This window comes from Protopterus annectens, chromosome 9.part0 (genome assembly GCF_019279795.1).
Source record: "Protopterus annectens isolate FY-2018-M chromosome 9.part0, PAN1.0, whole genome shotgun sequence".
NCBI classification, from domain to species: Eukaryota; Metazoa; Chordata; order Ceratodontiformes; family Protopteridae; genus Protopterus; species Protopterus annectens.
Genome location: NC_056743.1, coordinates 1,106,892,787 through 1,106,909,196, shown reverse-complemented (window position 1 = coordinate 1,106,909,196; position 16,410 = coordinate 1,106,892,787). Strand labels below are relative to the sequence as shown.

The 16,410-nt window shown below is 38.8% G+C and overlaps 1 protein-coding gene across 2 annotated transcripts in view; it reads right to left on the bottom strand.

Moving 5' to 3' along the window:
- LOC122811845 (N-chimaerin-like) overlaps positions 1–13,596 on the bottom strand; it is a 274,924-nt gene extending 261,328 nt beyond the window's left edge. The window contains exon 1 of one of the 2 annotated variants that reach the window (XM_044083962.1): positions 13,516–13,596. The gene's annotated coding sequence lies outside the window, so the exon portion shown is untranslated. The remainder of the gene's footprint in view (positions 1–13,515) is intronic. The other variant, XM_044083960.1, reaches the window with a different exon arrangement.
- Between the last annotated feature and the right edge of the window lie 2,814 nt (positions 13,597–16,410).

Here is a 16,410-nt window from a genome sequence, read left to right as displayed (position 1 = left end):
TGATGTGGCTTTTGCCACCCCATGAAATGGTACAAAAATGTACAGAATAAATCTAGAATACTGTGCCTCTGTCTAGTAGTGACACAATGAAGGTCCCCTTATATAATAGAATTAGTTTACTGTGCTCCTGTCTAGCAGTGACACAGATGTGACCCCTGGGGTAAACTTACGATCTCCCATCCACTCATCAAGATTTCTCTTAAAGAGAGTCAGTGAGGGGCTCTGCCTAATACGAACTGGGATCCTGTTCCAAAGCATGGGAAGCCTCTGGGTTATGAATCTATCCCTCCAGCTTGTCCTATTCATACTTGTGCCGAGGTTTAAGTCTTTAGCTCTCGTGATTTGGATTTTTTGAGGTGGAGCATGTCCATCAGATCCTGATTGGACATGGCCTTGTACATCAGGCAGAGATCACCTCTGAGCAGGCGGTATGCTACTGAATAGAGCTGAAGTTTCTTTAGTCTGGCAGAATAAGACATATGTTGGAGACCCTTGATCCTTTTGGTGAGGTATTTTTGTGGTCTCTCCAGCTGTTGCAAATGCCGGGTGAGGTACATACCAAATGGGGCATTGTACTCAATCATGGGTCTGATGAGGGAGGAATATAGGGGTACAATGACACCCTTGGATCTGGATGTGAATCCCTTCATGATGAGGTGTGCAAGTTAGAATGTTTTTCTAACCACTTTTGCAACGTGGGTGTCAAATGAGAGGTCACTGTCTACTTGGGTCCCTAGGTCTCTGATTACTTTTTCCATACTCAGTGGGTTGCTGTCTATGTGATAATTTGTGGGTACTTTGTTTTTCCAAAGGGATGACTATACATTTTTTGGCATTTAGTTTAAGGCCGTGACTACGGCACCAGTTGTCCGTTTCAGTGAGGCCTTTTTGTAGGATGTGTGTGTCTGCTGGTGTATCGACTATGGCGCCTAGTTTGCAGTCATCTGCGAACTTTGTCAGCCACAGCCCTCCCATGTTTGCTTTAACATCTGAGAAATAAATGCCGAACAAGAGGGGTCCCAGGACAGATCCCTGTGGGACACCACTTGTGACTGGCTTTGAATCTGACATTGCTCCAGCGATTTTAACTTTATGGGTTCTGTCCTTTAGCCAGTTTGCAACCCATCTAGTGACATAAGGATTTACTTTTAAGCTGTTTAGCTTATCTATGATGCCTAAGTAGGGTATTGTGTCGAAGGCCTTAGCCAAGTCCAGGTATGCTGTATGGACTGCTTTGCCCTCATCAATGGCTCTAGTGACTGTTTTGAAAAAGTCAACCAGGTTTAAAAGGCAGGATCTGCCCTTTACAAAGCCGAACTGGGTGGGGTCAAGTGTCTGTAGGTCCCCTATGTCTCTGTTTATGAGTTCCATAATGATTGTTTCCATAGCTTTGCAGACCAGGCTAGTTAAGCTTATGGGGCGGTAGTTTCCAGGGTCTGTAGAGGCACCCCCTTGTGGAGTGGGACCACTGTTGCTGTACGCCAGTGTTCAGGTACATATCCCGAAGTAAGGCTAAGGTTAAATAGCATTTTTATGTGTGGGTTTAGCTCCTCTTGGAGTTCACGTAACACGCACCCCGGGATACCGTCAGGTCCCATTGATGCTGTGTTTTTTGCTTTGTTTAGGGTGGTTCTCACTTGGACATCTGAGATGACAGGGAGATTACATTCAGCTGGGATAAGTATTTCTTCTTTTGGGGGTGAAGGAGGGGAGAAATTTGCACTGAACCTGTCAGCCAGAATGTTAGCAATATCTGTGGGTTCAGTGTATTTTTTGTTGTTGTGAACCAACTCTGAGCATATCTGAAGGTTTCTGACATAGCTGAAGAAGGCTTTGTGGTTATCTTTAGTGTCCTTAGCGATTTTTCTCTCAAAGTTTGCCTTGGATGTTTTTATGAGAGAACGTAGTTTTCTGCTAATGTTTATCAGAGATGTCTTCCCTTCATGGGATTTCGCTCTGACGTGCAGTAGCTTCCTTCTTTTGTTATACAATTTGTTTATGGCTGAGGTCCACCAGACAGGACGCTTACATTTGGTGGAGAGGGACTTGGATTTGTTTGGGATTGCATGATGCATGCATTCTTGGAGATGTACATAGAAAGCATTTGTGAAGGATTCGGCATTGTGGGATGTGGTATCCACTGGCACAGTGGGCTTAAAGGATACCATCTCAGTCTTAAGAAGAGTGAAGTCTGCTTTTGAGAAGTTTTTCACTGTGGTCTTTTGTGCTGGGGGTGGAGGTGGGATATGTATATCCAGGGTGATTAGTTTGTGGTCAGATCTCACTAGTGAGGGGTATACTTCCAGTGTGGAGCATTTTGTCCCCATGTTTGTGATGATCAGGTCTAGTATATTATCTCCCCTAGTTGGAGAGGTGACTAGTTGTTCCAGTGCATTTGAATTTATGAATTCCAGGAACCTTTGGGCTAGGGTATTAGGGCTAGAATAATGTACCCAATCTATGTTTGGGTAGTTGAAGTCTCCCAGTATGATGGTATTTTGTGATACATTCATATCCTCCAATGTCTTCAGGAAGGCTGAGTGGGGTTCTTGAGATTGGGAGGGTGGTCTGTAACATGCTACCAGTTGTATAGCAGTTTTGCCTATGGTTAGTTGCACCTGTATGGTCTCTGATGCTTCATGTGTTGCTACTAACCTGGATGTGTGGGTGTCCTTTATGAATATGGACACTCCCCCTCCCTTTGTGGTTCGGCCCAGGTTTTGGGGCCGAAAAGCATGATATGAGGTATAGCCTGGTAGTGCTGGGGTGCTCTCAGGAGCCTTGAACCAGGTTTCAGTTACTGCACAGACGTCGATGTTCTCCATGCTGAGGAGTGCATCAAGTGCCTGCATCTTGAGATTTAGACTTCTGGGGTTGAGCAGCATTACCCTTAGTTTTTTTCCATTTTTGTTTTCTAAGGAGGTGGGTTTGTCTTTTGAGCCTTGCCTAAAAAGGCACTATGGGGTGGCAAGAGCCTTAGCCAATATCCGGAAGCCCAGTGGTGACAGGTGTAAGCCATCCCTTGCGAAGCAGTGTGGCTTGTCCAACATATCATCCCAGGCAGACAGACATTGGATCCCCTTAGAATGACACCAGTACTTGAGCCAATTGTTAAAGCTGATCATCTTGTCTTTGTATTGTGGTATCATTCTTGGTGAGGGCAAGATGCTGCTCAGGGTCAGGGTCATACCAGCCTGGGCTACATAATCGGAGAGCTCCTCTATGTCTCTTTTCATGTAGTCCAGGGAGGTACGTCTCAGGTCATTCACACCAGCATGGGCAATGACGGACTCATATTTGTACTTGCTTTGGAGTGACCTGAGTGCGTGTGTTATGTGGCGTATCCTAGCTCCCGATAGACAGCTCACAGTCACCTTCTCCTTGTTCAGCCTGGTCAGTGGGACATCAGTGTGTCTGACTATGGAGTCACCTATTACTAGTGTATCAGGCAAGGTGTTTGGCCTTAAGGGCTGCGATTGGTCGACACACTGATTTATTGAAGTATGTGTTGCATGTGTTTTGTTTTGAGGTGGTGTATTTTTGGATGTCTGCTTTGGGAGCCTCTGTTGTTTTGGTAAGTTTTTTATTAGAGCCTCCGAGTATGTCTTTGTGTTTTTTTGTGTTTGGTTTGCAGTTGTGATAGGTCTATGTGGGACTGGGATTGTTGTGTGTGTGGTTGCCATCTCCTCCTGTCTGGTCATGCCAGCCCTGAGTTGAGAGAGTTCAGCCTCCAGTTTGGCTATATAGTTGCATCTCTCACATGTATTTGTGTTTGTTGGGAGGAGGAGAGGGTTGTCTGTGTACATGAGACAATTGTAGCATTGTCTTAAGATACCCAGATTGACCAGCTGAACTGGAGACAACGCCAGTAATCTACCACTCGACATGCTAGAACAGTATAAGGGAGTGGTATACCTTTAAGGGAAGTGGATATTCACAGGGGTGGTAAGTAGATGTAGTGCTTTACTTAGTACGAGAATGCTTACTTAGTAGGGAAGTATTGAGAACAAGTGCTAGGCTTATAATACAGTGAGTAGTCTGGTTATACTAAGAGTAGAACTTCCTTAAGGGAAAATTTGAAGAGCAGACTTGGCGGAGCCAGAAAAAGTTTAACCTTGTTTCACCGGTGCTGTGCTATGCGCACGACCGCACAAAGCAGTGCAAATGCGGATTTTAAACAGTGAACTACAAAAGAGCTAGAAATGGTCCAAAACAACCAATTACTACAGCTTCTTGTGCTGAGGTCACTTCCCCCAAGGACAGGTAGGCTGCTCAAGGCTCCCCACTCCCACTGGTGAGCAAAGAAACTTCCTTCTATCCAAGTAAGGTAATGGACAACACAGGAACTACACCACAGCCCAGAATACAGCAATGCCTGTAAACTGGTCTAAACTAGTCGAGGAAGGCGGGAAAACAAGGATTATTATTTTGTTTTTTTTTGTTTTTTGGTAGAAACACACAGAAAATGCAAAAACAGTGATAAATTAGTTACACAGGCTAGCACACTTTAGTGGGCAGCCTCCACAGTTAAATTAAACAAACAAACAAGCAAACTTTCGATCAAATTCGACTAAAATGTAACTTTAAGTGCAGATTTTAAAATAATGCAGCAATCAGTTAAAAAACAGTTCAAACTAGTTCAGGGTAAGCTACAGAAGCTATTCCAAGTGAAAAAAAAGCAAAGATACCTAAATCCAGAAGGTAGTCGCTTTTCTGAGTTCCCTGCTGCTAGGACCACTCTGTAAACCCACGTGGAGCTTGTCTGAGCAGTATAGCCAGAAAAAAACGCCCAGAGGCATATTTTAAACAGTGAACTACAAAAGAGCTAGAAATGGTCCAAAACAACCAATTACTACAGCATCTTGTGCTGAGATCACTTCCCCCAAGGACAGGTAGGCTGCTAAAGGCTCCCCACTCCCACTGGTGAGCAAGGAAACTTCCTTCTATCCAAGTAAGGTAATGGACAACACAGGAACTACACCACAGCCCAGAATACAGCAATGCCTGTAAACTGGTCTAAACTAGTTGAGGAAGGCGGGAAAACAAGGATTATTTTTTTGTTTTTTTGTTTTTTTGGTAGAAAAATATCTAAAGCTATTGCAAAAAGAGGTGGCAACCTTCACCTGGAAACAATTGCTGTAGTATGGCAAAGATAAGAAAGGCACAATGCTTCTTTATTACTTTTTTCTTTGCCAATTTACCTTGTGATTCTTCAAAATTGCTGCCATCTTATCAGAGATTGTATAGACTGCATAATCTTATTTTATTTTGACATTATTAACTATGTGGTCTAGTCCGAAAACCCCTTTTGGCTATGAACCAGGCCAGTAACAAAATGTACAAAAGACACTACAATATGTAAAAGAGGGGTGTTACCTTTTCAGATGCCTAAAGTGGAACATTTCTGCGGAATGGTGTAATTTGTAGGACAAACCACACTGCCAAATAGTGCAAAAGACTGAATCTCACTTTCTTGTCAAAATAAAAACTCATTTTGACAGAATGTGAGCTGTTTTTGTTGTTTCTTTTCATATAAGGTATGTCAGGTGAAAAATAATTGTTTTATTCAATTATTAGGGAAAATGTATGCAATATATCTGTCCTAAAATCTCTGGATAATTTCCATTCTTTGTTTTTTTTTTTTTTTTGTCTGTCCTGCATAAAGAAGGACAAGTAGTAATCCTATATAAATGTGACTTTTATGCACAACATCTGAAATAAACAAAACATAGCCGGTGAAGTTAAAAGCTAGCATGAGTTTGCTTTTACATGCAGTCTAAAATACTACACAAAGTAAATAGAACTACAACTGTATTTGGTTCTACTAACATTCTTCTTGTAGTTAAAGACAGGTACACTGCTACGGAAGGGGGGGGGGACAGGAGAATAAGGGAAATGTCGAACTATGTAGATAGTGAACGGGAATAAAGCAGTGTTTGTCTAGGTAAGGCATTTGTAGGTATGGGTATTGAGCGGGAGAACAGGAATGATAGCAGAAACAGGAGAGTGTAAAGGATATGAGAAAGAATATCAGTAAGGAGTGAGCCAAGTGGTGTAAGAAAATGCTGTTTGATTAACAAGGTATGACACATGTAGTTCTTGACCATATTTCAAAGAATGTTTGTAGTGCATAGATATTTAAGAGTGAAACTGTTGTGGAAAGCGTAAGGGAACCATAACCAGTATTTCACTGACAAAGGCTGTTGTCCTGTAGGTGTTGTTTTATTTATTTATTTATTTCCTGAATGCCTTATACTTTGCCTCACCTCTAAGCTATCTATGGAGAATCTTCCAGTTACAGGGAATCAGTTTTTGAAAGCTTTTGTTCACCAATTACCTTTGCAAAATGAGGCATGTGTAAGGTGGTACAGGCATTTCCTTGGGCCTATGCTGCAGTTTATGGTGATAGCCTTCCAGAAAGAGAGGGGCAATATTTGCAGAGGTGAATTAGGAATGTAGGAAGGTGGCTAAGGTAGCTCTTGATGTAGCTCTTAGACAATTGGCAGTTGTTAAGAGTGGTGCGTGTTCATTGTATAGTGATAGATTAATGAAGTGACATTTTTTGGTGGCTTGTAAGAGATTGGAGTTTTTTTCTTTTTTGGTTGCTTGTAAGAGATTGGTGTTTAGGGAATAAACATGCAGGCCATACTCTAGTCTGAAGATTAATACCCCTTTGGCAAGAACTGACCTTGAGTCTCGGTTGAGGTAATTAGAAACTGAATAAAACTCTTCTAGTTGATGTAGAACTTTCTCAACAATGCAGGGATGGATCAATAAGTAGTCCTAGGTAGCAGTAGGACGATACTTAGGAATTTTTCTTTAAATCGGAGTCCAAAATGTTTACTATGGAATTGTATTTATGTTGGTGGTCCCAAAAGCATTACAAAAGATTTTGTGTGGTATAACTGAAGCTTATTTGGTTTAAAATATCCAACCAAAAATATTTGTCAAGTCCTTCTGTAGAATTTCTTTGAGATGGTTTAAGGCATATGCTATATGGCAAAGAAGATACCATCAGCATAAAGAATAAATTATTTTGAGGGATTGAAGTAGAGATGCTATTAACAAAAATCTAGAGGACAGTACACAACAAAGAACAAAAGTTGTGATAATGTCACATAATATAATATCATCCAAAAATGGAGAATTGATTGCTCTAAGAACTTTAAAAGCTCTGTTACAATGACAGCTGTGTAGATATAAGTAACATCAGACATGAAACCTAATATTTGGAGCTTTTATAAAAGGAGGGATTAGGTGACTCCTTATCCCAGCTCATACATGGCCTACTTCCATGCTTGAGCAAATGGTGTTAGTTGCAGTATATAGTGCATTAAGGGCATTTTGACTTTCCCAAAACACAAACTGAAGGCCTATGACTATTCATATCTATTGATATACAATCCAGTCTAGAAGACAAACATGCTGACTATGCTTTATATAGCCAGTATTGCTGGTGACTCATTTATGCTCCTATCTATAACATATGCCTTATGAACATCCTGAAAGAGCTTTTAGAAATAGGTTGGCACCAAACATTAATATTAAAAGTGCATCCAATAATCAGTAATCTTAGGTTATAATATGAGGCCTCATAATTCTCTTATTAATGTGGAAAAACCTGATAGATAAGTAACTTGAGTGATACTGTCATGTAAAACAGGATGAGGATAGATATCGCACTTTAAGACCTTAGCTATTGACCTACATTGCATTATGGTAGATTACTAGGTCTTTTATGGATCCTCCAATTGTTCTAAAGTCCCAAATTTGATAGTGAAATCTATAAAGATGAACAGTATGGTGAAATCTTCCCCTGCCTTTATAGTTCTTAGTTTTTATATAGTTTTTTCTCCACAAATATTAAACCTTATATTTGAAAAATTTCTGAACTGTTTTCAGTATGCATTGTTAAGTCCATGGTAATCTACTTGTGGTCTAATCCCCAATTCCTAGGCTGAAGCAGTAAGACCCAGAATACAGGATAATAAGAACTCTGCCCTCAAAATGGCTGACAAATGGCTACCCCAAGCAGTACTAAGTCATGCCCAAAATGCACAAGAAAACATTGACTTAGTTCATATTTTATGTATTTACCCTGATATAAAAGCAATAAATTCTAGTAGACTGTTAAAGCAAGCTTGACCACTTACTGGTTGTATAGGAGGCTTTGACTCAGAATTCATATATGTCAGCTAATTTCCTCACTGACCTTTGAGGAGTTCAACCTTTAATATATACTATAATGACTTTATCAGCTATAACTTTATTTTTCAAGGGCTTGAAAGCCAACTTAATTGCATAGTAAGATATCTAGGCAGTGGAGCTTACAAATGCTTACAATGAAGCAAAATGATTGATAGCACTAGGCAAAATAATGTACTCATCAGCCATTTGCATAGCCCCATGGTGGATAAGGATAAAGCCTTGACTGTGTCTCAGATTACCTTTATTTGATAAGTGTCCCAAGAGTGGATGGACTGAGTGGGAATGATGGGAGCCAACATGCCCATCCTGGGGGAGGGAGGTACCTGAGCATGTTACACTGGGGGCGTCTGCAGGATTGAAGGTATATTGCCTGCAACAAGAAGCCTATAATGCATGTGCTCCATATTGGTGCAATGCTTTGTCATGATTTTGCACATACATAGCTGTGAAATTGCACTTCCAAGAGAATCACTTGTGGGGCACAGAAACTGCTGAGAGGACAAGGATAGGAAAGTCTGTAGGATCAGCACATTCAAGACCTGCTCCATAACACCTGACTCTTGCCTTCACCAAGACATGAATGAGCTGGAGGGTTCTGGCCCAGATGGGGGAAGCAATGGGTCATTTGAATGCATGAAGGGGAAGCAACTGGATGATCCTGTGGACCAGCAAAAACAGGAAAAAGGAAGATGCACTCATCCTTGAGTCCATGGACTTTGGTTTCAGTGACTATCAAGGTTAACTATTAAAAATAAAATGACACACTCAGTCAAGTTTTCCTGTGTGTTTTAGTTGTATGAGTTTATAATCAGCAAGCTTCAATGGTTAATTCTATATGTTGAAAGCGCATTGCAGTCCCAGAGATGAAGGTGCACATAGTTGCTTCATAGTCCTTAGAGGATAAAGAACAATACAAGGGCTAATATAGCCACAGTTAGTAATTATTTTTTGTAAACTGTGAAGGAAATACAATAAAATGCTGTTAAGTCACACCAAATACTGTCATTTGGAGGAATGATACATTTTTAAATTATGCATGAAAACTGACACGCTGAACATTATTTTTAAAGATATTAACTAACAGTTGATGAGAAGGTCAGATACATACATCTCAACCTCTTAGAGCAAGAACTCTGGACAAAGCCATAAATGAAAGGGGGACAAAGACACATAAATAGGGAAGATTTTTAAATATCGCTCTTAAAATCTTAGAATATTGATAGAATAACAGGTTTTGCATTCGCATGAGTTTTATGAAGGATATGAAGTCTGAATCTGACATGTCTGTCATTATTTTCTAACTTCAATCTTTAATGATTTGCCACTAATTTGGCAGAAAACCACTATTTTGTAAAAAGCAGACTAAAAATATAAGGCAAAAATCTGGACATTATGTGAAAATCTGTACAGTGGAGAGGTATGGATGCTGTCCTGTGCTAAAACCGGTGTTGTGCCACCTGCCCGTTGGAGACATTTTGGTAATATTCTGGAAAAATCAAACAAATGATGGAATTCCATATGCTGCTTTTCAAATACCAATTTACTTTACCAACCTTTAAAATAAAATGTTTGGAAAAGGTTATTTTTTTCAGTAAAATAGAAATGGACAAATCCAGTGTGAACTTTCTCAATGGATTAGCAGAAACAATCAATAAAAGCAGCAGCTAAGAGTATTCCTTTTCCCATGCATAGCTCCCTTGAGGAAGCCAAACAAGTGAGCTGTGAGTAACAGATGTTGCATTAGCCTTCTTTCTTCTAGACCCCACCCACCATATGTTGGGACACCCTAGGTTAAAAAAGACAGAATGTAATTAATAAATTAATCAGAAGTGTTTCATTACATGGTGGCAAATGACACATCAGGTCAGAAGGGGGTGTTCTACCAAGGAAGAGATAAATGCACATCTGTGCACTTGTAACATTCTGAACAAGGAAATCTGAACAGATTATTTTATTAGCCAAATGGTACCTTATCTGTCTGTAAAAGATAACATTAATCAAGCTCAAAATAGTATACAGACAGGTCTTTGGATTAGCTGTTACTGCAGTTGCAACTACAAATAAATAAACACAAACAAATTAATAAAAAAGAGTTTATTGCATGTAATACTGATATATCATGCCACATGGCTTAAATAATCTAGAAAGGTAGTCAAGAAGATAAGGAATTTATAGGTTATCCGGGGAGCTGATATGAATTCCTGAGAAGCAAATATTTGTTGTGCTTAATGTTTATTTAGCTTCTAGTACACCCAAGTGACAGAGCAGTCTAGGTTGAAAATTACTGAGCAAACAGCATGATATCCGCTGGGACGCTGATGCATAATAATAAAGTAGATCTTGCAGTGCTATGTTCACAAACCAGAAACACTCCTAATGAATCTCTTTTTTATTTACTCAGAAGTTCTTCCACCCTTCTGTTTTTTTTTTTTTCTTTTCATTTGTTTGCATTTCTTTTTTCATTTTTTTTATTTGGGTTTGCATTTTCCTTTCTTATTCTATATGTGTTATTCTTTTGTTTTTGGTCAACTCATTTTCTCTCTCACTGTTTTCTGTCTTATTCTGTTTTATTTGCTTAACTCATTAACAACATGGATTATTATGCTTTACATTAGATTTGAAGCCACGCTCATTCTCATTATAATCATAAATATATGTCATAATAAGCTATTTTTTTTTCTTAAGGCAGACACGCCTTATTGACCGTTCACCCTTTCACCTGGTACCATCCACCAACTCCTGTCATGCAGACATGTGCTTGTCAGTGAAGGCAGGTCTAAAAATATCCTGTGTGCATCCCTTTGGGCTTTCAACTTATTTGACCACATTTTTGGAGACCCTCCCCCCAGGATCCTTGTTTATATTTCTTTTCTGTAGTACCTGGAGTTCTACTGTTCTGTAAAAGATAGGCGACTAGGAACAGTCCTCCTATGCCCCCCCTTATGATATCATACACCAGTGTTAGGTCAGTCTGCAATAAACATGCCATTATTTTGGAGTTGCTGTATGCTATTAATCTCACATTCTATCATGAAGATTTAGTTGGATGATAACTATGGCCCCCATTCGGCTGGGTTTTCATCATTAGTGTCTTAGATGGGGTAGGACTGGGGTGGGTTTGCATGCATTCTGGTATAGGTCCAGACTACAGCTGAATCAGTTTGCCTCTGAAACACTAGTTCATTCCAATTTGTCTAATTTTCTCCTTATGTACTACCCCAAGTTGTATATGAACTTTTCTACAACAGTTGACTGACTTTTCCATCAACTTGATGTTAAGCCAGTAGAGTCTTGTTAATCTGAATGACTTTAATATCTAAGTCACTGATGAAAAAATGGTTCTTATCAAATAATTAAATTGTATTACGAAATGTTATGGGTTTGCTTTCAGTATTAATTCTGTAAATCATTAATTAGTGCATTCATTAAACTTGATCTTCCTATGGGACTTTAAGTCATTCTCTTGGTCCTACCACTTTTTCCTACTTTGGCTTGGATCTTAACACTTTGATCTTGAAATGAGAGAGTTTCCTAATACTTTTCATATCACTTGAGTAACTTTTTTCTTCTATATTCCTTTAGTTATTTCCTAAGGATAGGGCTGGCACTCTTTAGTGCCTTAGTAGATGATTAAAACAAGTTCCTATTTTAAACTTTATCATGGTAGACCCCTCTTATACACTCTCCATTTTGATAAAACATCAGTCACCATGGTAAGATTTGGCTCCTTTTCTTTGTCAAAATGGGCAGAGGCTGGAATGTCATTCGAGTTGTGTAAGACTTTAGAGTGAAACATTTGCTCTGGAACAGCATTATGGTCTGTATCAGACTTGTAAGAAGGCTGTATAGTTTTGTTCAAACAGACCCAGCAGTAGTTAACTATGCTTAGAAGGGTGAAAGACAGATTCCAACCTACCTGATATCTCAATCAGCTTTATAGTGTCATCAATGTGAGATGGGTTCTTAATCTTTCACTGATAAGGTTGTCACAATAAGATCTCTTACTTCTTCAAGCTCCATGAGCATTCTACTAATATCTGGCAGGTTGTGGTCTTCATTTTAGTTAATGTTTGGTATTCTCACTTCTAATGAGCTCTTGGTGATTTCAGTGATGTGTGGTGTGACTTGTGCATTGTGCCTTACTTACCTGACAGAACTTGTATTGCTGTATTGCTCTTCTCATCTGTTGTACTCTGTATCCCAGGGGCTGCTAACGGTATCACAGGTGCTTGGCCATCTCCTTAGCTGCAGAACCTACTACCGCAGTGGCTGCAGGAGTGTTCTATGCCATCCATCTTCCACTAATCACTTAAAACAATCTTGTCTGAGATGGCATTCAGTGAAGGAATGGCTACTCAGTGCTTATTTTAATCCTGTGGCATAGAATTTAAGACTTTCCTTTTGAAACACTGTTTTAAGTAGTTGTCATTTTGCATTTCATTAACTGATATTATATTTCTTTTACATATTTATTGTATTGTTTTATTATACAGTGATGTTGTTTCTTTGCTTTTACTGAACTGCTATTTACACTGTGAAAAAATGTAGAGTAAAAAGAAATGACTTTTAGTTACTGTGTAATTAAAGACCTAATATCTGAAATTTTCTTAATCAAGAATCATGTTTTTTTTAGTTGGAATATACTCTTGGATAGATTCATGCCATGGTGGCATTACATTTTATTATGGGCCAGATTAGGAAGTAGGGGAGAGCAATTACCTCATTGCATCTAGAGGATATTCCTTTCTTTGCTAATGAACTGTCAAGGTAAAAAGATTTTTTACAATAGTTAATACTCTGTGTTTAAGTGAGAGTTCATTATTTATCATCATATGAATGTACCAAGATAACTATAAAGGGAATATCATTTATGCAGTAGGTATAGATGTAGTCCTGTTTTCTAGACACTACTATAATAAAGTTTTGCAGTGGTCAGACTATGGCCATGACACCAGATACTATGGTGGTTTAGGCCCTACTCTAGGAAATGGGCATCAGTAGGATTGTTAATTACAGTGCCAAATTTGAAGTCATTAGCAGACTCTGACAACCATAGACCCTTAACATCAGCTTGAACATCAAAGAAGTATATGTTGAAAAGAAGCGTATGAACTATGGAGCCTTGCTTGATACCACTATTGAAAAGTCTCTTAGGGAAAATATGCCACTTACCCTCACTCTGTGGCCCTTTCAGTGAGTCAGTTAACAATGCAGCAGGTTACACTGGGTCTGTGTTTATTTGTGAGAGCCTTTCCACAGCAGGTGGATGTCTGACAATAATAATAGTCAAAAATAATTTGCACTTACAGATGAGCTGTGGCTGCTTGTTCTCAAGCTGGTACTGCCATTTTGCTAAATCTTCAGGTCTCCACTAGGACAAGTCATCATTCCTATGAAAAGCAGATGTAGGACAAATGAGGTGATACTTGAAACAAGATGTATCATTGAGGAATAATGCAAGCAATGTTGTAGACATGAGCACAATTACATAATTCTATGTTTCATGAATACTTGAATATAAAATGGTCATATCAGCACCAAAACTCATATAGAAAAGTAAGAGTGAAATGCATTTTATGTCTGGATCTAAAAATAATGATGACTACTGCATCTTTGAACAGCTCACAAAAGATATTAGACTGTATGCTTTGAAAGACAATGCCCATTAAAGTATCAAAGGTCATAATTCTAGCAGATTTCAATAGCTTTTTTTCAAAACAGTATTATTATATTACTTTTTGAATAAAGTCAAAATGGTATATACGTACACAGCTCAAGCACAATTTTACAAACAATAATAAAAATATTCTTTAATATATAAATATACAATGTCCACTACCTCAGAGAAGCAACAGCTTTTATATTTATGAAGGCGTTCAATAATAGGACTATACTTTCATGTCAAAACCCTGTATAATCCTATGGTCAAGAGGTTATACACTTGTTGTGGTAATCTAGATTTACAGTTTTGAAAATCGTTTGTACTTTTGCATGAGACTTTTGACATTTCAAAGAAGTAAGCCTACATCAGGTACGGAAAATGTGAAATTTCCAGTAAAAAAGTGTTCTGGCATCACCACTACAAAAATCATCATCTCCTACAGTTCTTTTTAACAGTGTCATAACCTCTGAGGTGGACTTATATAAACTTCAAACTAAATCTGTCTTGGTGGCTTACCGACAAATGACAATCATGAACAAAATCATTTGTGAAATTAAATGTCACTCCACAATTTTACCACTTGCTAATATTTTTTGAAATCTTTTAGACTTCTTATCTTAGGGCTGTAAGCATTTCTATGATGGTATTGTAACCATGCAATCATATTTTGAAGGATGATTTCACAGCTTGGTGGAAAAATGTCTTTTAAAATGAAGACGCTCAGTCAAAGTTGAATAATTCTGGAAGAGTTCACCAGATATAATGTGCCAAACAGTGCTGACCAAAGTATGAGTAAATGATCATATCTTGTCATTTGTTGAAAAGAATCTAATAAAAGTGTGTCACACTCTCGAATGCTTCTGACTTGCATCAGTGTAAGGGACCTGGTGTTAACCCCCCCCCCCCCCGGATAGTTACTTATAGTTCTGTCACATCTGTGGAGATAATACTGTTGAGGAAGAACATATTTTTGATGGCTGTGTGATTTTCTAATAGTAGCTGCATGCAAGTATTCTGTTAACCATTATAACCTAGAGTGGTGTTCTTCTGACAGAGGGACATAATTGTAAGATGAAACATCAATGGACCATTCAGAATGATAATATCAATGTCTTTGATGAGTAGGAAAAAGCATCTCTGACACCTGAGCTACTCTATAATGATGCCATCTATACTGGAATCATTATGACCTAGTACAACGCCACAGATGTGGGGCACAGCATTTCCCAACTAACTGTGTTAGTACATGATGGCACCACTCTAGTTTACTGTGGTGCCATTTAGGCAAAGAAATAAATCTTGCTTTTAGGTTTGCTACTCAACATACCTCCCAACTGCCCAAATTTTCACTTTTATTTATTTTACTTTATTTTACATTTGGTAACTGGGAAAGTCAGACTGGACACAAGTCCTATTTCAGTGGAGGCCTGGGAAGAAAAGCTCCAGTTACAGCACACGTGACTAATTCATTAAATGATAAGAATTACATACATTTACATAAGAATAACAGAATTAAGATTGTTCAGTGAGCTGTACATCAGTAGAGATATATTTACATAAGAATAAAGCATATATGATTAAGCTAAAGTTACTGAGTGAGCTGTACATCAGTAGAAATATCCAAAATGATATGATATTACAGAGTATACATAATTATCATCATTTGGTGGCGGGAGAGGAGAATTGGAAGAGTGGTGAAGCTAGAGAAGTGAGACTAACAAGAATATGAGAACTCTGACAAATGAAAATAAGGGAGAAGATTTAACTAGGGGTGAGCCAGATTAAGATAGAGTAGGATTACCCTGGGGTGACACAATGGCAGATCCTGTTAGTTTGTCGGTATGTTTGTAGAGATTTCTTGAACAGAGATAAGGATGGTGTGGTTGTTATGTTAGTGGGCGGAGAGTTCCATTTTGTAGCAATATAGTTAGAATAGAGGGAGACCCCTGCAGAGTTAGTGGACTTAGTGACCTGAAGAAACGGTTGGTGCGTAGAACCCTAGTATTGGTATGACGGTGTATTAGGTTTTGTAAAGCAGGGTTTTTTTGGGGTGGTACAGTATCTTATAGGTTAGTATGAACTGGTTCTAGAGAAGGAGATTGGGGAGTTCAAGCCAGTTTAGTTGTTTCAGGGCTTTGCTGTGGTGAGTTTTGTAGGGGCTGTTGTTGGCAAATCATGCAATTTTGTTAAAACAGGTGTCAAGTTTGGATAATTCTGACTTTTTGAGGTTTGTGAGGATGGGAGATGCATATAGAAGTGTGGAGGTGAGATGGGTTTGTGCTATTTTCGCTCTGGTACTATTTGTGAGGAATGTTTTGTTTCTATATAGTCCTCCTAGTTTTTTGTTTACTTTCTTTATGGTAAGTGAGATGTGAGTATCGAATTTCATGTTGCAGTCAATTTCTATGCCTAGGAGTTTGGTGTGTGTGACTGGAGAGATGGCAGTTTTGTTCTTAGAAAGGATAGTAAAAGAGGGTGGAAGGGGAGATGAGCGATTTGTAGGGTGGAAGATGAGAAGATTGGTTTTATTGGGGTTAAGT